At 38.1% G+C, this 22,630-nt stretch overlaps 1 pseudogene; it reads left to right on the top strand.

Annotated features, from left to right (window-relative positions):
- LOC101603804 overlaps window positions 1-6,607 on the top strand; it is a 57,534-nt pseudogene extending 50,927 nt beyond the window's left edge.
- Window positions 6,608-22,630: the final 16,023 nt, after the last annotated feature.

The raw sequence follows: 22,630 nt of genomic DNA on the forward strand, positions 1-22,630 counted from the left end.
AAAATTAGTTTGTTTTTTTTTTTTAATTTTTATTTATTTATTTGAGAGCAACAGACACAGAGAGAAAGACAGATAGAAGGAGATAGAGAATGGGCGCGCCAGGGCTTCCAGCCTCTGCAAACGAACTCCAGATGTGTGCGCCCCCTTGTGCATCTGGCTAACGTGGGACCTGGGGAACCGAGCCTCGAACCAGGGTCCTTAGGCTTCACAGGCAAGTGCTTAACCGCTAAGCCATCTCTCCAGCCCGAAAAATTAGTTTTTTTAAAGAACTGGTAAACACAATTTATTTTTATGGAAGTGGTTTCCAGGCATATTTATTCACAAGCTCATATTTAGTGGTTATCCTAAGAGCAATCATACTTGTGGTAAGAATGGGCTAGAGAGATGGCTTAGCTGTTAATGTGCATGTCTGCAAAGCCTAAGAACCTAGGTTTGGTCCTCCAGCTTCCAAACAAGCCAGATGTACATGCACATGATGGTGCATGCATCTGGAGATCGTTTTCAGTGGCTGGAGGTCCTGGCATGCCCACTCCCTCTCTCCCACCCCCTGTCTCTAATAAATAAAAATAAGTCTTTAAAGTGGGAAGAATGGATCTTATGATGCTGACGTTGAAGCACAATTCCTGGATGCCCCGTGGAACTTTACGGGGGAAGTACTATAAGACATAGTCACATCATAGTCACAGGACCCTTTCTTTTATTCATTCTTTAGATCACAAGAGTTCATGGGCTCTGTGGTTTAGAACACTTTATAGCTAGTGAACTAAAAATATATATTGCTGAACATTTTTTAAGGTTCACTCTTAAATTTGAAGAAAAAAGGGAAGGGCTGGAGAGATAGCTTAGCAATTAAGGAAGTTGCCAGTAAAGCCAAAGGACCAAGGTTTAATTACCCAGGACCCACATGAGTCAGATGCACACAGTGGCACATTCATCTGTGTTCATTTTCACTGGCTAATGGCCCTGGCATGCCCATTCTCACTCCCTTCATCTTTCTATCTCTCTCAAATAAAATAAAATCTAAAAAAAGGGGAAAATAATAGTTCTAAGAGTTAGGCCCTAGATACTTTTATAAGTATGGATGTCATGTGTATGGTTAATGTAAAGGTTGTTCAGGTCTCTCCTATTTTCTTTCTTTCTTTTTTTTTTTTTTTTCTGAGGTAGGGTCTCACTCTAGCCCAGGCTGGCCTGGAATTCACTATGGAGTCTCAGGGTAGTCTCGAACTCACGGCAATCCTCCTATCTCTGCCTCCCTTATGCTGGGATTAAAGGCATGCGCCACCACACCCGGCTTTCTCCTATTTTCTTGATGACAAATGTACATCTGTTTCCTCCTAAGAAATTATACTAAATGACTCTGTGAGGTATTTATTTATATGTCCAACTTGTACTCATTAATTTTTTCTTCTTGTGAATTCTCTTTTATATTGAATTGAATTTATGCTCACAGATGTTATCAGGACTAATCTATCCTGCCCTGTACTTACTTATAGAATTTGTATAGCTTGGAAAGTTCTTGCAAAGCAAGTGTCCCAGAATATGTGATTTTCAAATGAAAAAATCTGAAATCAAAAATGTCAGAGTATATATACGTGTGTGTGTGTGTGTGTGTGTGTGTGTGTGTGTAAAATCTTTCAGTGCTTACTTCCAGACCAAGTCACAAATGGAGTATAGCACATGACATGAAAAATTCATGCCTACAACAATATTTAAACATATTATATTGTGGCTCTCAAATTTCCCATACTAAGACTAAGGGATGAGAATTGACTGGCATGTAAAGATTCCCTGAAGATTCATCCACAGTTCCATAATATTGTGTTTATTCTATTCTTACATACTCAGTAACTCAAATAGGAATTTAACAAGCATCTTCACTTCTGTTTGGAGATTTAAAACAAAGCCCTGCAATTCTCAGAGCTACATTATAATATGTAACTTCTTCCTATTAAATATAAATGTCACTATGTTGAAAACAGAGAAAACCAGGAATGAAAGAACTGAAGAGCATTTCTCAGTTCTGCAGTATTAAGTAAAACACACACACCAGGTTAAGGAAATGTATGTATGACAGGAATGAGAGTGTATAGGAAAAGTTCTATGTTTTCTTGGCAGACACATAAAAATCCCCAGAGGGACTTTCAGTCAAGATTGCATCCACCTAACTTTGCCTCACCTCAGGGGGTAGAAAGGACAACACCCTTAAGGGTTGGGGGGTGGTATTTTTGTTTAGGGGTTTGCTGATTCTAGTAGACTTCCAGCGGGAGCTTACAAAGGAGCAAAATAGAGAATCAGCTGATTCCCACGATCTTGCAGATCCCTTCAAGCAGCCTTGGAGCTGCAGTCCCAGTAGGAGGTCCCTTCTGCAATAAACTGCAGGCCAAGTGGACCCAAGCTACCAGGCAAGGTCCTCCGCCCTAGGCTTTCCGACCACCAGGCAAGGCAGAGCTCCACCGCTGTGATCAGCCACTGGTAGCCCTTCCTGTCCAGCCTTACTGACCCCTGTGTGTGTGATGCCCAGTCCAGCTAGCCTCTCCCTGACAGCTGAAGTCCATCCCCACAATGCAACATCCACAATTCTCAGAGGTGGGGTGGGGGGTGACAGTGAGAAGGCTAATGATGGTGCCATCATGGCTGTATAGAAACTACGTACATAACTAATAAAAAAAAAAAAAATCCCCAGATGTACTTAAGCAAGAGTAGGACCATGATATGCTGACCTGTTCTTGAGAAATCTTAGTTCTTATCTTGGTTTGCACTGGCTGCATGCAGGGTTACAGGAATAAAAGTTACAATTTATATTTCATTCCCACTGATAACATGCATTCAGTTGTTAAAAACATTCTATTAATACTGCATGAGAAAATGCTTTAGTAACTGACTTTTTCCCACTTTCTAATTCCCTGTTTGTATTTTGCCCCAGCTCACTACTGGGCACTGAAGTGATCAATTATTTATTCATTTACTTATTTTCTTTATGAGACAGAGTTTCACTCTATATCCCAGCCTAAATCTTAGCATTATAGTGCACACATGAATCATCTGTCAGGAGAGACGATTTCTCAGGGTATCCAGGCTGCAGTCTTCATCATTAAGGAAAAAAGCCCAACAGAAGCACAAACATTGATTCCCCAGATACAACAACTGTGCCCAGCCAACTGAATTAAAGTACTCAGTTGATCTGAGCATAGCTAGAGAGTCCTTACACATTCATTTAATTTTAAGCAAATCAAAATATGGAATCATCTCAGCAACAGGAGTATCACTCTCTCTAGAATTCATAATTCTCCTGCCTCAGCCTCTCAAGCACTGGGTTATAGTCATGAACCATATTTGGCTTAAAGAAGTCAGTTGGTTTTTCAAAGTCATTTTATCCTTCATAAGGCCATAAATTATGCTTCTTTAAATGATATTTCAAATATTTCATCTTGCTGTAGTTGATGAAAATTTACAGTTCTTGTGGTATACAAAGAAATATACAAATTTCTGTAGCAGACATAAAGTAAATAAACTCAGTAGATTGATTTCAAACTTTACAATTTTCTTAGCTCCTATGAAGAAGATAGAAGAATTTTTCATATAATTTAAATAACTGAATGTTTTAGCTCAGGCTGCCATAGCAACACATCACTGACAGGGTGGCTGAAACAAGAAACATTTTCTCAGTGTTAGGGACTTCATGTATGAGAATGGTCTGCTTATGGTGAAAGTCTTTTATGACTTACAGGAATCAGCTTCCTCATTGTATCCTCATGTAGCTGAAAGAATTCCAGAAGGCTCTTTAGTTATTTTAATAGCATCCTAAGTGGCTTAGAAACCAGTTAAGAATTAAATAAGGCCGGATGTGGTGGCACACGCCTTTAATCCTAGCAGTCGGAAGGCAGAGGTAGGAGGATCGCTGAGAGTTTGAGGCTACCCTGAGACTACATACTTAATTCCAGGTCAGCCTGGACCAGAGACTCTACCTCGAAAAACCAAAAAAAAAAAAGAATTAAATAACGATATCACAGGAAGGATGACTGAGTAGTCTCACAAAAAAGAATACAGAATAGTGAAGACAGTTCTTTCTAATCAGTTCTACAAAGATCCAAATAGATACAGGAGGTAAGAATGAACATATTAATGTCAGCAGAAGTTAAACTGGTTTTCAGGAATGTGACAGCCATGTGGAACTATCTGTTCTTCACTGTGCATTGAACTCAGTACAAACAAGTTGGGAAACAGATCTGGACCAGAGTTTAGCAGAATTACCCTCCATGTCCCCATCTCCTGGGGAATAACAGTCTTTAGAAAGTCTCAGGTATGTATGTGGCCCCTAAGGATGGAGTGTTCATGGGGGAAAATGAGAGCAACAAAGTAACAGTCTTTGGGAACAACCAATAAGAAGGACTTTTTCAAATATACAGCCTGAGGGTGGGTGGAGGTCAGTAGACAGAATATTTAGTAATAAAGTCCCCTAAGCAAGACTGCAGAGCTCAGTTCAGATGTCCTAAGACAAAACCAGCCACCAATCTTTTATTACCCTTGCATATGATGAAACATCTGTCAAGAGAGATGGTTTCTCAGGATACTGAGGCTGTACATTTCATTGTTATGGAGAAGAGCTCAACAAAAGCATATACATCAATTCCCCAGATATAATTAGCATTCCCAGACAATAAATTGAAGTACTTGATTGATCTGAGCACATCTAGAGCCCTCACACATTCATTTAATTTTAAGCAAATCCAAAGAGGGAATTATCTTAGCACCATGAGTACCACTGTCTTTAGTGACCAACCTGAGAATTCTGGACTTGTTTGTATAGAAAACAAAAAGCAGGGCAAAGAGATGGCAAAGTGATTAAGGTGTTTGTCTGCAAAGCCATAGGATCCAGGTAAGATTCCCCAGGACCTATGTAATGCAGATGCATAAGTTGGCACGTACATCTGGAGTTCGTTTTCAGTGGCTGGAGGCCCTGATGTGCCAATTCTTTCTCTCCCTCTCCCTCACTTTCTCAAACAAATAAAAATTTAAAAAATTGGAAAGCAAAACACCTGGCTACTTTGCACTTCAAATTATTTTCAACTTTTGAAAATTCAGCAGAATAAAACGTGGCAAATCAACTGATCTTTCCAGAGGTAATAATCACAGTGATCATACAGTGTCTTCCTGATGCATTGTTAGAACGCTGGTCTGCAAATGGAAGAACATCATATTCAACAGTGAAGGAACTGAAGGGCAATAATGAGTGGCTCTAGTTATAAGGAAAATAATTAGCCAAATTTACAAATAAAGCTACTTCAACTTTAATTTTTTCCTGTAGTCTTGTTAGTCAGGGTTATGACATTATATTTCATATTGTAAAATTCATGTTTATTTCCTTTTCACTCCTTTGATTCTCTTTTTTTTGCTTGGTAACTATAGAGTTGTGATATTTATAACCTTCTTACATTTGACTCTTGGAAGAGAAAATAATAAAGGGTTAACACAGTTTAGAACTGGTGAGACCCAGACAGAAGTGACAATGGTACAGTTCCAGGAATGGAACTGGTTCATGCATTCCTCAGTGCTCTTTTGGTGTAGCATAAGCTGGTAAAAATAACCTTTTGTTTATTTATTTAGTTAGTTATTTGTTTATTCTTACATGGTGGTGGGGCAGGACTCAGAGCCTAACCAAGCATTCACTGAGTTACATCTTCTTCCTCCAAAGTAAGCTTTTAGCACTGAATTACCTAAGGGTTACTAATGGCTTAGTTTCTCTCGCATAAGGCACTATGTGATTATGAAAGTAATCAAACAGGACCTACTTCATCTTGCAGGGGAGTTGTATAGTAGTTTCTATGGGTCTACCTATCTACAGATATTCTTAACTCAGGTGACTACAACTAGCTGGTATGGGCTAGAAAATCCTTCTGATGACTGTTGCTTATGTAGTAGGCTGTTCTTAAAATAAAGAAAACCATATATATATATATATATATATATATATATATATTTATTTATTTATTTATTTTCTGGTAACTGAGTCATTCATTCTAGTCAAACTAGAGGAAAGATTCACCATGGAGGGAGTGTTGGACCACCCCTGACTCAACTCAACAGAAGCCCTGGATAATGTGTGCCCATCTGCTAAGCTGATGATGGACAAGGTAGTGGTTGTATAGATCCAGCAGGCTCATGCAGAGCAGTTGCCAACATGAGAATCCAGGATCTGAAAGTCATCCATAAACCCCTGCACTCAGTAAACAACTCCATTCTGAGGAAGAGAAAGATCTTCAGCACCAAACCAAAAGAAGGTGTTTATAGCCATGACCATGAGAATGGAGCTGATTATTCAAATATTGCCTTGGAAAAGCTTTGTGATGTCATTGCCCAGTGTGTCCTCCCTCTGGCTGGAAAAGGAGAAAATGAAGAGGAGAAGCTTAATGAAGTAATGCAGGAAGCCTGGAAGTATAATAGGGAATGCAAACTCCTGAGGGATACTCTGCAGAGATTCAGCTGGAATGGCAGTGGATTCACATATAAAGCAGATTGACTGAAACTGGAAGAAATTGTGAAGCAGATGATAGAAGAGCAGACCACCTGCCACAAATCCCAATGGAATATCTTCCAACTTTGTTTTTAATAATTTCAAAATTATTCCTTAATCTAAAAATAATTTTAATGTAAATTAATAAATCACAATTTCCAAATTGCTTAAAGTTGTTTCATCAATTTAGGTACAGTATTTACTAACAGTATAATTATTGTTTGGTTTTAAGAAAAAGTAAATTCCTAGAAACATACTATCAATTTGGACTGTTTAATCTTATATTTGTAAGGAAATAGATGGTATTGTTAACAAAAATTATTTTGTTTATAATAAACTATTAAAAATTATAAGAAGAGGGCTGGAGAAATGGCTTAGCGGTTAAGGCGCATGCCAGCGAAGCCTAAGGACCTCTGTGCGGTTCTTCAGGTCCCAGGTAAGCCAGATACACATAGTGGCACATGCATGTGAAGTTTGTTTTCAGTGGCTAGAGGCCCTGGTGTGCCCATTCTCTCTCTCTCTCTCTCTCTCTCTCTCTCTCCCTCCCTCTGTCTGTAATACATAAAAATAAATAAAATCTTTTAAAAAAATGAAAAATAAGAGGTCATTTTCCAGTCAAGACCGTGTCCACCTAACCTTGCCTCACTTCATAGGGAAGAAAAGGCAAGAACCTTAATTTGGGGGGAAGGTAGTTTTTGTTTAGGGGACTGCTGATTCTAGTAGGTGGGAAGGTATGGAGGAGCAAAATAGGTTATCTGCTGATTCCTACACTCTCCAGTAGCCCACCAGTCCCCCAACCCCCTCAAGCAGCAGTCCTAGCCCAAGTCCCAGTAGGAGGTCCCCCCTGCACCAACTGCAGGCCAAGTGGAACCAAGCTAGCAGGTTAGGTCTTCCACCCTAGGTTTTTCCACCATTAGGTAGAGTTCCACCTGTGTGATCGGTGTCCTGCTGTTCCACCCAGCCTTGCTATCCCTGTGTATGAGATCCCCGGTCTGCCCAGATTTGCTGACCCCTGCATGCAACTGCCATTCCCGCCCAGACTTGTGTGGGCATGTGATCGCTGTTCCTGCCTAGTCTGCTGTCCCCCATGGACATGCTGTATGGCCATTCCTGCCCAGCCTTTCTGGCCCCCACTTATGCACATGATCACAGTCCCCCCCCAGCCTTGCTGTCCCCCATGCTCCCACCTAGCTTTGCAGACTACTGCGGGAGCATGAAATCGCTCTTCCCACAGAACCTTGCAGAACCCCACCAGCGACTGGGCTCCTGCACAGCCTTGCTAAACCCCACAGATGATCGAGAGCACAGTCAGCATTCCCACCAAGCCAATCTGAGCTTACCCGGCAATTGCCACACCACTCGCCACTGTCCCCTCCCACCCCAAACATGACCAGGTTAATGTCTGCACTCTAACCTTTCTGAATTCTGTGGGTGATTGCCATCCCATTCACCAGAATCCCCCAACCCTTAGAAAGTAGACTAGTGTCCCACACCCTAGGCTTTTTGAAACATTGTGATGGGCAGACAACAACAAAAAAAGGAATACCACAAAAAATCAGATGCAAGTAAATCCGGCTAGCTAGATACCCCAGTCCCACAATGGATGTCTCTAATAAAAACATAGAAGAGACAATAGGATCAGAAACCCAAATGAAACAAAACAAATTATGCAACCCTGGCCAAACAAATACCAGAACTTAGAGAAACTCAACAAAGGACCAATAATTGTATGAATGGTGTACTCACTATATTAGACATACTAGAAAAGAACCAAGAAGGGTTCCTAAGACAGTTAAATGATTGGAAGGAGGGTGAAACAAAGGGGGGTCCTCAATTACCAGCTGGCTAAGCTCAATGAAGACATAAAAAAAAAAAAAAATACAAGGATGAACTCCTAGAACCATTAAGAAAATCAGAAAATGACATGAAAAGGGAAGAATACAGAGGGTTGGAAACTATACATAAAAAGCAGTAGAAAAATGAAACAAATTGAACAAGCCCAAAATTCCATAGAAGCTCTCAAGAATAGAGCTAGCCATGTGGAGGTTAGATACTCAGAATTGGATGACAAAAGAGAAGAAACCAAGTCTCTTGCGAGGCACATGTACACATATCAGGAGAGTTAGCATTTCCATGTTCTGAAACATGTCTACAATGTCTACCTCAGTGACCACTCCACAAGTGGCGACATGGGAGTTGTCACCGTGGAGACAATGCCCTTCCCTTTGGTGTGGGCCCCTGTCGGGCTGGACAAGACTGGCTGGTTTCCAGCTGTACTAAGTGAATTGTCTAGACCTCCCAGGAATCAGTTAGTTGTGTGTGAAATCATTTATTTCTATTAAATCCATTTTCCCCTAATATAGGCATGTTCCTTTTCTCCTACTCTGCAATTTTACTGAAACTTTGCAATAAATTTTTAAATCAAATGGTTTATTCTCCAACTTTATTTGCTTTCAATATTGCTTTGGATTCTAAATCCTTTGCATTTACATATGAATTTTAGAATCAACTTATCAAATTCTGAAAAAAGGATATAGCAATTAGATTCTGACAATTGCATTAAGTTTGCTAATCACTCTGGGGGATATTACCTTATTCCAATATTAAATCTCCTAATCCATGAGCATTGGAGGTATACTAAAATTTTCTGTAATTTTCCGAAACAATGCTTTGTATCTGTTTATATAACTTATGTATTCTTGTTATTATTATTTTCTTGCTATCTTAATAAGATTTTAAAGATTTTAATTTTGGATATTTTATTTCTGTTAGTATTATCTTTAAATGTTGGTATATTGATCTTGCATCCTGCAGCCTAGCTTGTAAATTTTTGTGGTATTTTTTTAGAATACTATAAATAAAATAATCATATAATTTACACATAAAAAAGAGAGAAGAAACAACTCATGAGTCCAAAACTTTCAACAAGTTCAAAAATTTCTGTGAACAGAAAATAAGGGAAATGTGGGATACCCTTAAATGTCCCAACATTCAAATCATGGGAATATTAGAAGGGGAAGAAATTCAGACCAGACCAAAGGCATGGAAAACTTACTCAAAAAAATTATCCAAGAAAAATTTCCCACTCTCTCGCAAACAAGAAAAATGTCCCATCAAGTTACAAGAAGCTAGCAGAACTCCAAACAGACTGGAACAAAGCAGAAATTCTCCAAGACATATTAGCATTAAGACTCTATACCTCAATCACAAAGAAAAAGTCCTAAAGGCAGCTAGGGAGAGACAACACATTATATATAAAGGAAAAGCCACTGGAATTCATTCAACCTTTTCAATGGTAAACTTAAAAACCAGAATGGACTGGAATAGATCATTGCAAACTCAAAGATCTTATGGTTTCCAACGCAAACTACTATACCCAGCAAAAATATCCCTCATAATAGATGGTGAAAGAAAAACTTTCCACAATAAAACTCAGCTCTACCACTATATGAACACAAATAATAACCTACCAAGAGTACTTCAGGGAATGCTCCACACAGAAGATTCAAATAACTAACCTCAAGTGCCTATGAGAAGCAGATCACAATAACCAAACTTCAAAAAGGCACAAAAAGCACAAAGGCCAAGAAAACAAGAAACTACATAAACCACCACAAATATGGCAGACATTAAGTCAAATCTCACAGTTATTACCTGAAATATTAATGGCCTTAATGCACCCATATAGAGACATAAGCTAACAGGGTGGATAAGAAAATTAGACCCCTCAATCTGCTGTCTTCAAGAAACCTACCTCACCACCAAAGACAGATACCTCCTCAGGGTGAAAGGGTGAAAAATGTTATTTCAAGAAAACAAATAACAAAAAATAGTTATGTCAGATAAGATAGACTTCAAACAAAAAGTAATAAAAAAAATACAAAGGCCACTTCTTACTTATCAAGGGAATGATCCAACAAGAGGATATCACAATCATTAATCTTTATGCAACAAATATAGGTGAACCACAATTCATACAAAAAACTGTACTTGACAATAAAACAGAAATAACCACCGCCACCACTATAGTTGGGGACTTCAACACCCCACTCTCAGAAATAGCTAGATCATCCAAATAGAAAATTAACAAGGAAGAGAGCTCAACAACACCACAGATCAATTAGACCTATTAGAAAATTCTACCCAAAATCCAAAGATTATATATTCTTCTCAGTGACCCATGGACCCTTCTCCAAATAGATCTTATGCTGGGTCATAAAGCCTGCCTCCATATATTTAGGAGAATCAACATAATTTCCTGCTTGATATCAGATCACAGTGGTATGTTGTTAGAAATAAACAACAAAAGATGTACCAGGAACCCAACCAACTCCTAGAAAATGAACAACACACTCTTAAACAATAAGTGGGTAGTGGACAAAATAAAAAAGAAACTTCAAAATTTACATAAATAAATGACAATGAGAAAACAATGTACCACATTTTTATTATATATTTTATTTTTTGTCTGTACCATGCTTTCCCTCCTCCCTGCCCCTTTTCTGAAGAGTCCATCCTTATTGGGGATGCAGGCCAACCCCATAAGGATAATGTATCTTGCATTGTGGAGCAGCAGTCAGTTATGTGGGAGGAAAAATGTCCCTGTGTAAAAGGTCCCATCTTGTGGCCCTAACAATCTTTCTGCCTCTCTTCTGCAAGTTTCCTTGAGCCATGCTGGGAGTATTGTAAGTCTACTTAAGTAATGGCACTTAGAAGCATCTAGATGTCTTGTTTGGCAGGTGTTGAGTGTCCTCAGTGTCTTTGTCTTTCAACCTTGTCCTGAAATCAGCTTAACTGAGAATGCAGCATTCTTGCTCATTTCCCCAATTCCTCTGTGGTTTCAGCTGGGGCCAGGATGGAGTGTGCTGGGTAGTCTATCTCCTCAAGTTCAGTTCCCATCTGAAAAAGAGAAGCAGATTCTCCATTGGAGATGATGTCAGCACCAGTTAAATGTGATAACCATTATTAATTTAGAGAGAGTTATAAGGGCTTAGGCAGTTTTATACTGTGCCGCTATTGTGCTTCTGTGAGTATCACATCAAGTTGTTTGCTTCTGAGTCACATAGACTTCGATTGCTTGGACAGATGTTGGCCACTTTCCCCTGGTAGCTCATGTAGTGCCTTCCAGCACTAGATGGGCTAATTATCTGAGGAATGGCTTTCCTCTGGATTCCAATCATGTCTCTATATGTTTCATATTGACAGTGATTGGTGTCTTCAGCTCTACAGTCTTAGCATTAACCTCTGGTAGGTAACCAATGCTCTGACAGAAGTCTGTCTTGTTTGTTTTGGAAGATCTAATAGATCTCTGTGATCAATAGCTCATTGTGGATATAGACCACATCCTGGTACAGGGAATTACAGGCCATCAACAAGAGAAAATAAAACAGCAAAATAGAGAGAAGAAAGAGAAATTCGAGGCTAATTTTCATCTCACTCTCTGCAGGACCATTCAAATCAGTTGCTCTCCCTAAGGTTTGCTTGTGTGTTCCAACTTTTAGTCTGAGTTCCAGGATATAGCATCCTATGGTACCAGCTCAATTTGGTTTGAGATTTGGGACTCCTTCACATTTTCACTTCCCTCAAGCCCTCCTTATTTTCCAAACCTCAATATGCTGTTCAGAAGTTGGGCATGGTGGCACATGCCTTTTATCCCAGCACTTGGGAGACACAATTAGAAGGATCACCATGAGCTCAGGGCCACCCTGAAAGTATATATTGAATTCCGAGTCAGCCTGGGGTACAGTGAGATAGAGTGAGACCCTGACTTGTAAAACCAAAACAAACAAACAAAAAATGCTATTCAGTTATGTCAGTAACTTGGGCTGCTTCAGGTTCAGATGATTGTGTTTCTGTGGTTGTGTGAGTTCACTTAAAATTATCTGTTCCACACAAGTGCAATAGTGTCACACAGCCATGGTGGGGAACCAACTGCTCTTGATTTGGCTAACTGATCCCCTCAGTGGTATGGGACCCATAGCTGCAGCTGGGAAAGAAGTCAGAACCATATCCAAACATAAGCCCACTGTCCACTATCAAGCTCCCACCAATTGTGGGCTACAAGAGGGCCTACACCTATTAAATTCTCTATTAAAAAGTAAGGGTTATCCCATTTGTCCTGGTGCTAACTTATTCTCTGTTGGAGAATCTGCTTCTCTTTTTCAGATAGACATAGATCCTAAGGAGAGAGCCACCCCATCATACCTCAAAAGGGCCCCAGCTGAAACTATGAAAATGTGGCAAAACAAGCAAGGGTGCTTTTTTCCTATTGAACTGGATACCAGCACAATGGGGAAGGAGATCAACACAGAGAAAGATCAACTCCTACCAAATCAGAGAGCCAGAGACCCAGAGGCTCCAACACCTCATCACTGAAGGAGACCAAAAAATGAACCCAACATGGCTCAGGAAATTTTGCAGAAAAGGGGGTGGAAAGAATGTCAGAGCCACATGTTGGATCATGATATGCAGAGACATTAATCTTACCCATAACTGTGTGTTAACTCCACAATGCATGACTCATATACCTCCACAAGGAGGGGCCAAGGGGTGGGGGTGGGTCACAGATGAGCCTAATAACGCTACCAAACTGACTGTATTTACTTAATACAAAACTAATAAAAAAAATTTAAAAAATTATCTGTTCCATGGTCATCCATTTTTCTACCAATTTCAATGTGACAATTTCTCTTAGTGCTGAGTAGAATTCTGTCGTGTAGATATATCACATCATGGCTATCCATTTATCCAATGATGGGCACCTGGTTTGATTCCAGTTTTTAGCTATTATGAATTGAGCAGCTATAAACATGGTTCAGCAAATATCTCTGAACAGCTGTGGAGCTTTTAGGGTAAATGCCCAGAAAGGAAATAACTGGGTCTGCTGGCTACTCTACATTCATCCTTTCAATAGTCTCCAAATTGATTTCCACAGAGATTGTACCAGCTTACATTCCCACCAACATTGAATGAGAGACTTGTTTCTCCATAGCCTCAAAAGCATTTGTTTTCATATGATGTTTTAATGTTTGCTATCCTTACTGGGGTAAGGTAGAATCTCATAGTTGTTTTAATTTGCATTTCTTTAATGATTAGGGATTTTTGAACATTATCTTAAATGTGTGTTAGGCATTTGTAATTCTTTCTGTGAAAACTCCCTATTTATTTCTTTGCCCCACTTTTGGAGTGGGTTGTTTGAGTTTTTATTGTTCAGCTTTTTGATTTCTTTGTAGATTCTAGACATTAGCCTTCTGTCCATGTTATAGCTCACAAAGACTTTATCCCATTCAGTGAGAAATCTATTGGCTCTGCTTCTGGTATGTTTGTCTGTGCAAAAGCTTTTTAACTAAATGAGATACAATTGGTTGAGTGCTTGTATAATTTCCTTGCCTACTGGAGTTTTGTTCAGGTAGTATTTTCCCAGTTCTATATTGTGGAGTGTACTTCCTGTTTTTTCTTCCAGTAGTTGAAGTGTTTCAGGTCTTATATTGAGGTATTCAATCCATTTGGACTTGAGTTTTGTGTATGGTGAAATGAGTGGGTCTAATTTCATTTTTCTGTATATGGTCATCCATTTGTTGAAGATACTGTCTTTTCTCCAGTCTACATTATTGGCCCCTTTGTCAAAGATCACGGAGATGTAGCTGCTTGCCTTAAAGCCTGGGTATTCAATTCTGTTTCACTGGTCTGTTTATTCCAGTACCATGCTGTTCTTGTCAGTATGGCTTTGTAATATAACTTTAGGTCAGGTATGGTGATACCAGAAGTGTTTCTTTTGCTGGGGATGTGCTTGGATATCCAAGGTCTTCTGCAATTCCATATGAATTTTAAGATAATTTTTTTAGTCTCAGTGAAAAATTATGCTGGTATTTTTATTGGTATTGTGTTAAATCTGTATGTTGCTTTGGTAGAAATTCCATTTTCACAAAATTAATTATACCTATCCAGGAACATGGGAGGTCCTGCCATCTTCTTAAGTCCTCTTCTGTTTCTTTATTGAGTATTTTTATGTTTTCATTATATAGTTCCTTCACATCATTTTTTAGTGTTATTCCAAGGTATTTAATTTTTTGTTGTTATTAAAAATGGGACATCAGAGCTGGAGAGATGGCTTAGCGGTTAAGCGCTTGCCTGTGAAGCCTAAGGACCCCAGTTCGAGGCTCGGTTCCCCAGGTCCCACGTTAGCCAGATGCACAAGGGGGCGCACGTGTCTGGAGTTCGTTTGCAGAGGCTGGAAGCCCTGGCGCGCCCATTCTCTCTCTCTCCCTCTATCTGTCTTTCTCTCTGTGTCTGTCACTCTCAAATAAATAAATAAAAAATTAAAAAAAATGGGACATCATCTCTGATTTCTTTCTCTGTATATTTGATTTTTGCATATAGAAAAGTTACTGATATTTGTGCATTGATTTTGTACCCTGCCACTTTGCTGAAGGAATTCATGACCTTTAGAAATTTTGGGATGTAGACTTTCAAGTCACTTATATACAGGATCATGTCATCTGCAAATAGGAATAACTAAAATTCTTTCTCACCAATTTGAATCCCTTTTATTTCTTTCTCCTGTATTATTGCTTGGGCTAGTACTTCTAGTACTATGTTGATGAGCTTTGTTGACAGTGTGCCTCTGTCTTCTTTCATATCTCAGTGGGAACTCCTTGACTTTTTCCCCATTAAGAATTATTTGGGTATTAGGAGCTTTATATATACCCTTTATTATGTTGTGTTATAAACCCTCCATACCTATTCTTTCCAGTGTTTTGATCATTAAATGGTGTTGTATTTTGTCAAAGGTCTTCTCTGCATCAATTGAGATAATCATGTGGTTCTTGTGGTTTGGTTTATTTATGTGTTTTATTACATTGACCAATTTCCATATTAAACCATCCCTACACCCCTGGGATGAAGCCTGCTTGATCAAGGTGGATAATTCTTTGATTTGTTATTGAATTTGGTTTGCAAATATTTTGTTCAGTGTGTTTGTATCTAAGTTCGTTAGGGTTATAAGCCTATAATTTTCTTTACTTGTTGCATTTCTGTCTGTTTTTGGTATTAGGGGACTGCTATCTTCATAAAAGGAGTCAGGGAAGATTCCCTGGTCTCAGATTATGCAGAATAGTTTGAGAAATATTGGTTTCAGTTCTTCTTTGAAGGTTTGATAGAATTCAGCTGAGAAGACATCTGGTCCTGGACTTTTCTTTTGGGGGATGTTTTTTATTGTCTTTTCAATCTCCATGGATATGCTATGTTTGTTTAGGAGACTAATCTTCTCTGAGGTTATTCTAATGGGATTGCCTTGGATATTGTGAATTGCTTGTCTCTTGCTGCTTTTAACACTCTCTCTTTGTTTTCATTGTTAAGGGTTTTAACTATGTTGTGTCTTGGAGAGTTTCTTCTTTGGTACTTCCTGTTTGGTGTTTTGTGGGCTTCCTGTATCTGGCTGGGCCTCTGTTTTGCAAGATTTGGAAAATTTTCATCAATAATTTTGTTGAGTATGTTTTCTATGCCTCTGGTCTGGATATCCTCTCCTTTTAGTATGCCCATGATCTGGATGTTTGGTCATTATTGAGTGTCCCACAGTTCCCTCATATTCTCATCATAGTTTTTGGCCTTCCAATCAATTTCTTCTGTTCTATCTTCCAGGTCAGAGGTTCTACCTTTCATATCAGTAATTGTTGGTGAGTGGTCCTAGAGAGGTTTTCATAACTTCTATTTCATTTTTGTTTTCTGTTATGATGTTTTGATGTTTTGTATAATGCCCATCTCTTTTTTGAGGTATGATTTAAATTCAAATTCTGACTTTCTTGATGCTTCTTATAGTTCATTCTTTCATTCGATCAAGTCTTTATTACACTTAAACAACCAGTTGTTGAGGTCTTCCATTTCTTGACTTACTTTCAATTTATTAATATTTCTTTGTAGGTTTCTAACATTTTCTTCCACCAAGTTAAGCCTACTGTGAAAAGCATAACACTTTAGGGGATCATTTTGTTCAATTTCAATGACACAATTTTGGTCCTTTGATAGTTTGCTTCAAGGTCAGCATTTTTTTTTTTTTTAATCAGAGTTTCTGTCATTGTTACTTTTTAATTTGGGGAATCAATTTCTGTTGGTTTCTCTATGATTTTATTGGAGGATCCTGTGTTGGACTGGGCATCCTCAGTGGAGATTGTTCTGTTTTCTGACTTTTCTTGGCCCACACACTGACCACACAGAGAACTCAGACCCAGGATGTGGGATGGGGTAGAAATGGGTCAAGCCTACAAATTCTAGACTGCTGCACCTTCCCACAAACTGACTGTGCAGGGAACTCAGACCCAGGCTCCAAGGTGCCAAATCTTAAGGGATATAATGAAGGCAGTTCTCAGAGGAAAATTCATTGCACTAAATGCCTTCATAACAAAGACAGAAAGATCCCAAATCAACAACCTAACCATCCACCAAAAGGCATTGGAAAAACAAGAAGTATTGAAACCAAAAGGTTCCAGATGGGAAGAAATAATTCAGATCAGACAAGAAATTAATTAATTAGAAACTAAGAAAACAATTAAGAAAATTGATGAAACAGAGAGCCGATTCTTTGAAAAAATGAACAAGATTAATAAACTCATGGAAAAAAGAGAAATGCTTCATGTTTCAAATTAACAAAATGCGAAATAAAAAATGTGAGATCGTAACAGACATAAGTGAAATTGGGAGAATTATCAGGACTTACTTCAAAAACATATATTCCACAAATATGGATAATATGAAGAAAATGGATGAATTCCTGGACACACACTACCTACCAAAGCTAAACTCAGAGCAGATTAATCTCCTAAACAAACCTATCCAAAACAGTGATATTGAAAGGGTACTCAAAAATCTCCCAAAGAAGAAGGGTCCAGGACAAGCTGGTTTCTCAGCTGAATTTTATCAAACATTCATGGAGGAAATGAAGCCAATTTTTTTTCAAATTATGCCACACAATTGGAGAACAGGGAAAGCTCCCCAATTCCTTTTATAAAGCTAGTATCACTCTAATACCAAAACCAGGCAGAGATGCCACAAGAAAAGAAAACTACAAGCTTATTTTCCTGATGATCATAGACACAAAAATCCTTAACAAAATCCTTGCAAACAGAGAGTTAGAGAGTTCTGGTTAAGATGGCAGTGTAGGTACCACACCAAAGCAGCCTAGGGGGGAAAAAGCCAAAAAAAAAAAAAAAAAAAAGCCCAGCAAAACACACACTCTTACTAAAAAGTGAGGTGTATAGGAAATTGAAACAGCAGTGGAGAAGTAGGAGAGATCTAGAGCCCACACAAGCCTCTCCAGCCAGCTGCCAGGCTCGGTTTCAGCAGCAGAAAGAGTCAGGTGAGGGGATTTTCCACTCACACTGGAGTTCTCTACAAGTCAAGAAACATGAAGGGAGAACGGCAGTGAACAACCAGGGGAGGAGATCACAAGGTAGAAAAACATATGGAACAGTGAGCAAACTAGAGCAGCATCAGCAGCTGCCCCTCCCCCACCTCCAGTGCCCAGCCCCCCTCAAACAGAGCAGCACTCCAGGGACCTGGCCATGCCTACTTGAACCAACAGCACACCAAAGAGGTACCCAAGCAGTAGCGCAGCTTACTGAGACCAAAATCATTCCAAAAGGTAACTGGGATTACACCAGGTCAGTACCTGCCTAATAAACCTCATATATAGGCATGAACGAGAAGTGCTAATTGCACCTCCCATATCAGGATAAATTATATGTTAAATAAGATGGATGGTCAGATTGGCCATTGTTAAATAAGCTGTATTTTGGGCTTGTTATTTGTTGCTTCTTGATTTATAGTGGCTTGTTTCCTCTTCTGTTATACATTAGTGAAGAGTCTCACCTGGTCACAAGCTGACTTGGAACTATCTACAGACCAGAAATCTTAACCACCTTGTTGTCAGGATTAAGGGAGCAGGTGAGGCACCACACAGCCTAAGGGACAAAACAGAGGATCTGGTTGTCATAATATCTACTCTGGGATCAATACTCTGTGATGTTTTTCATTGAAAGTGTACAATGTTTAGTTAAGTTTAGAAACTATCTGTATTTGGTTCCACTCAACCTACTTGAATACTCTCATAGAAGGCAAACCCAACACCTAGGGTCACTTTTATAGATACTCTGAGAGTCTTGAAAGCCACACCTAGCACCTAAAGCTCCTACCCTGAAGATATATAATATCAGATTAATTGATACATCTCATAATACCCAGTTAACTAGAAAATCCAATCATTAAATAATCCAGGATGCATGTATGTGTGTGTATATATATATATATATATATATATATATTTATATATATATACAGTCATAACACAATAAACACCAAAATCAAGACAATATAAATCTGCCAAAAAGTATTAGTGCATCAAAAATGACCTCCAGTGAGAACAAGTTGGAGGAAATGCCTGGGAAAGATTTCTAAAGGATGATTATAAATATGTTCAAAAAACTCAAAGAAGAAATCAAAGGAAGCAAAGACACAGGATGCCAATTTAATGAAATAAAGAGGTCAATACTAGACGTAAATAAGGAAATAGAAATAATAAAGAAAAACCAGTCAGAATTACTAGCAATAAAGAACACAGTTAATGAAATAAAAAAATCCTGTAGAAAATCTCACCAGTAGAATGGATGAAGGAGAGGACAGAATATCTAAGCTAGAAGACCAGGGGGCAAACCAATAGAAAAATTAATAGAAAAGTATGCGTGGTAATTTCAAGATATTCGGGACACTATGAAAAGATCAAACATAAGAATTCAGGGCATAGTAGAAGGAGAAGAATTTAACTCCAAAGGCATAGTAGGCATCTTCAACAAAATCATAGAAGAAAACTTCCCCAAATTTGGGAAAGAGGTGCCAATGCAGATACAGGAAACTTTTAGAAAACCAACAAGACAAAACCTGGAAAGAACCTCTACTTTCCATATTATAATCAAACTATCAAACATACAAACCAAAGAAAAAATATTGAAAGCAGTCAGAGAGAAAAATCAAGTTACCTACAAGGAAAGCCTATCAGGATTACAGCCGATTACTCAACACAAACTTTGAATGCCAGAAGAGCGTGGAGTTGTATATTCCAAGTTCTGAAAGAAAACAACTGTCAACAAGGTTACTTTATCCTACAATGCTATCCATTCAAGTAGACAGAGAAATAAGGACATTCCATGACAAAAGCAGGCTAAAGGAGTATTTGAAGATGAAACCAGCTCTACAAAAAATACTTGAAAGAATCCTCTATGCTGAAGAGAAAGAAAAGCACACATATAAGGAACCGGGAAAAAATAAACAATACGCAAATACTAGATAGCACAAGAGAGCAAAGGTAAAACCAGAAGAACTACAAAATAATCACAAAAATGAATACACACCTTTCAATAATATCTCTTAATATCAATGGCTTCAATGCCCCAACCAAAAGACATAGGTTTGCAGACTGGGTTAAAAAGCAGGATCCTTCAACTTGTTGCCTCCAAGTAACCCACCTTTCTACAAAGGATGGATATTATCTTAGGGTGAAAGGTTGGAAAATGGTGTTTCAAGCAAATAGACATAGAATCCAAGCATGGATTGCTATTGCATTATCTGACAAGGTAGATTTCTGTCCAACATGAGTTAAGAAAGATAAGGAAGGCCACTTTATATTGATTAAAAGTACCCTCCAACAGGAAGACATTACAATCCTAAACACATATGCACCTAACATGGGGGCACAGAAATTCATCAAAAAAACACTATTAGAACTAAGGTCACAGATAACACCAAACACAGTGGTAGTGGGTGACTTCAATACCCCACTCTCATCAATTGACAGGTCATCCCAGGAAAAAATAAACAGAGAGGCATCTGGACTAAATGAGGTCATAGAAGTAATGGAACTAATAGATATATACAGGGCATTTCATCCAGATCTTGCAAAATATACATTCTTTCCATCACACATGGAACATTCTCTAAAATACACCATATATTAGGACACAAAGAAAATCTTAACAAATATAGGAAAATTGAAATAATTCCTTGCATTCTATCAGTCCTCAATGGAATTAAACTACAAATCAATAGCAAGAAGGGCTCTAGAGCATACACAAAATCATGGAAATTAAACAACACACTACTAAATGATGAATGGGTCAATGAAGAAATAAAGAAGGAAATCAAAAAATTCAGAGTCAAATGATAATGAGAACACAATATACCAAAATCTCTTAGACACAATGACGGCAGACCTAAGAAGTAAATTTATAACTTTAAGTGCCCATATAAAGTGATTAGAAATGTTGCAAGTAAATGACCTAATGCTTCACCTTGAAGCCTTGGAAAAAGAAGAATAAGGCAACCTGAAAATCAGTAGATTTTAACCTATACTACAGAGCCATAGTGACAAAAACAGCATGTTACTGGCAAAAAAAAAAAAAAAAAAAAAAAAAAAAAAAAAAAAAAAGCCAACATGTAGATCAATGGAACAGAATACAAGACCTAGATGTATGTCCAGCTATATATAGCCACCTGATATTTGATAAAAATGCCAACAATATTAGTTGGAGAAAAACAGCCTTTTCAGCAAATGGTATTGGGAAAACTAGATATGTATCTGTAGAAGGATGAAAATAGATTCTTCTCTCTCTCCATGCACAATAAGTAAGTCCAAATGGAATAAAGACCTTAACATCAGACCTGAAACTCTGAAACTGCTAGAGGAAAAAGCAGGGGAAACCCTTCAACATATTGGTCTTGGCAAAGACTTTCTGAGTATAACCCCAATTGCTCAGGCAATCAAACCACAGATTAACCACTGGGACCTTATGAAATTATAAAGATTTTGTACTGCAAAGAACACTGTCAATAAAGCAAATAGGCAACCTATAGAATGGGAAAAAATCTTTGCCAGCTATATATCTGATAGAGGATTAATATCTAGGATATACAAAGAACTCAAAAAGTTAAATAATAAGAAATCAAACAAGCCAATTAAATAATGTCCTATGGAGCTAAATAGAGAGTTCTCAAAAGAAGAAATATGGATGGCGTACAAGCATCTAAAAAAAGTTCTACATCCCTAGTCATCAGTGAAATGCAGATTAAAACTACATTGAGAATACATCTCACTTCTGTCAGATTGGCTACCACCATGAAAACAAATGATTATAAATGCTGGTGGGGATGTGGAAAAGCAGGAACCCTTCTACACTGTTGGTGGGAATGCAATCTGGTCCAGCCATTGTGGAAATCAGTGTGGAGGTTCCTAAAACAGGTTCTTCCATATGACCCAGCTATAGCACTCCTAGGCATATATCCTAAGGACTCATTTCATTTCCTTAGAAGTATGTGCTCAATCATGTTTATTGCCTCCAAATTCATAATAGCTGGGAAATGAATTGAGACTTTATTAGAAACCAAAAAAGCAACCCAAAGATGATAATGAGAACACAACATACCAAAATCTCTGGGACACAATGAAGGCAGTTCTAAGAGGTAAATTTATAGCCTTAAGTGCCTATATTAAGAAATTAGAAAGGTCGCAAGTAAATGACCTAATGCTTCGCCTTAAAGCCTTGGAAAAAGAAGAATAAGGCAAACCAAAAAGTAGTAGACGGGAAGAAATAATAAAGATTAGGGCAGAAATTAATGAAATAGAAACAAAAAAAACAATCCAAAGAATCAATGAAACAAAGAGTTGGTTCTTTGAAAGGATAAACAAGATTGATAAACCCTTAGCAAATATGACCAAAAGAAAGAGAAAAGAGACACAAAGTAATAAAATTAGAGATGAATAAGGCACCTTCACAACAGATACAAGAGGAATTCAAAAATCATAGGGACATACTATAACAACATATATTCAATTAAGTACGTAAATCTGAAAGAAATGGATGATTTCCTTGATTTATATGACCTACCTAAATTAAATCAAGATGAGATTAATCACTTAAATAGGCCTATAACAAATATGGAGATCCAAGCAATTATCATAATTTTCCCAACTAAAAAATAGCCCAGGCTCAGGTGGATTCACTGCTGAATTTTACTAGAACTTCAGGGAAGAACTAACACCATTGCTTCTTATACTTCTCCATAAAATAGAAAACGAAG

Source organism: Jaculus jaculus, chromosome 10, assembly GCF_020740685.1.
Source record: "Jaculus jaculus isolate mJacJac1 chromosome 10, mJacJac1.mat.Y.cur, whole genome shotgun sequence".
Lineage (NCBI taxonomy): Eukaryota > Metazoa > Chordata > Mammalia > Rodentia > Dipodidae > Jaculus > Jaculus jaculus.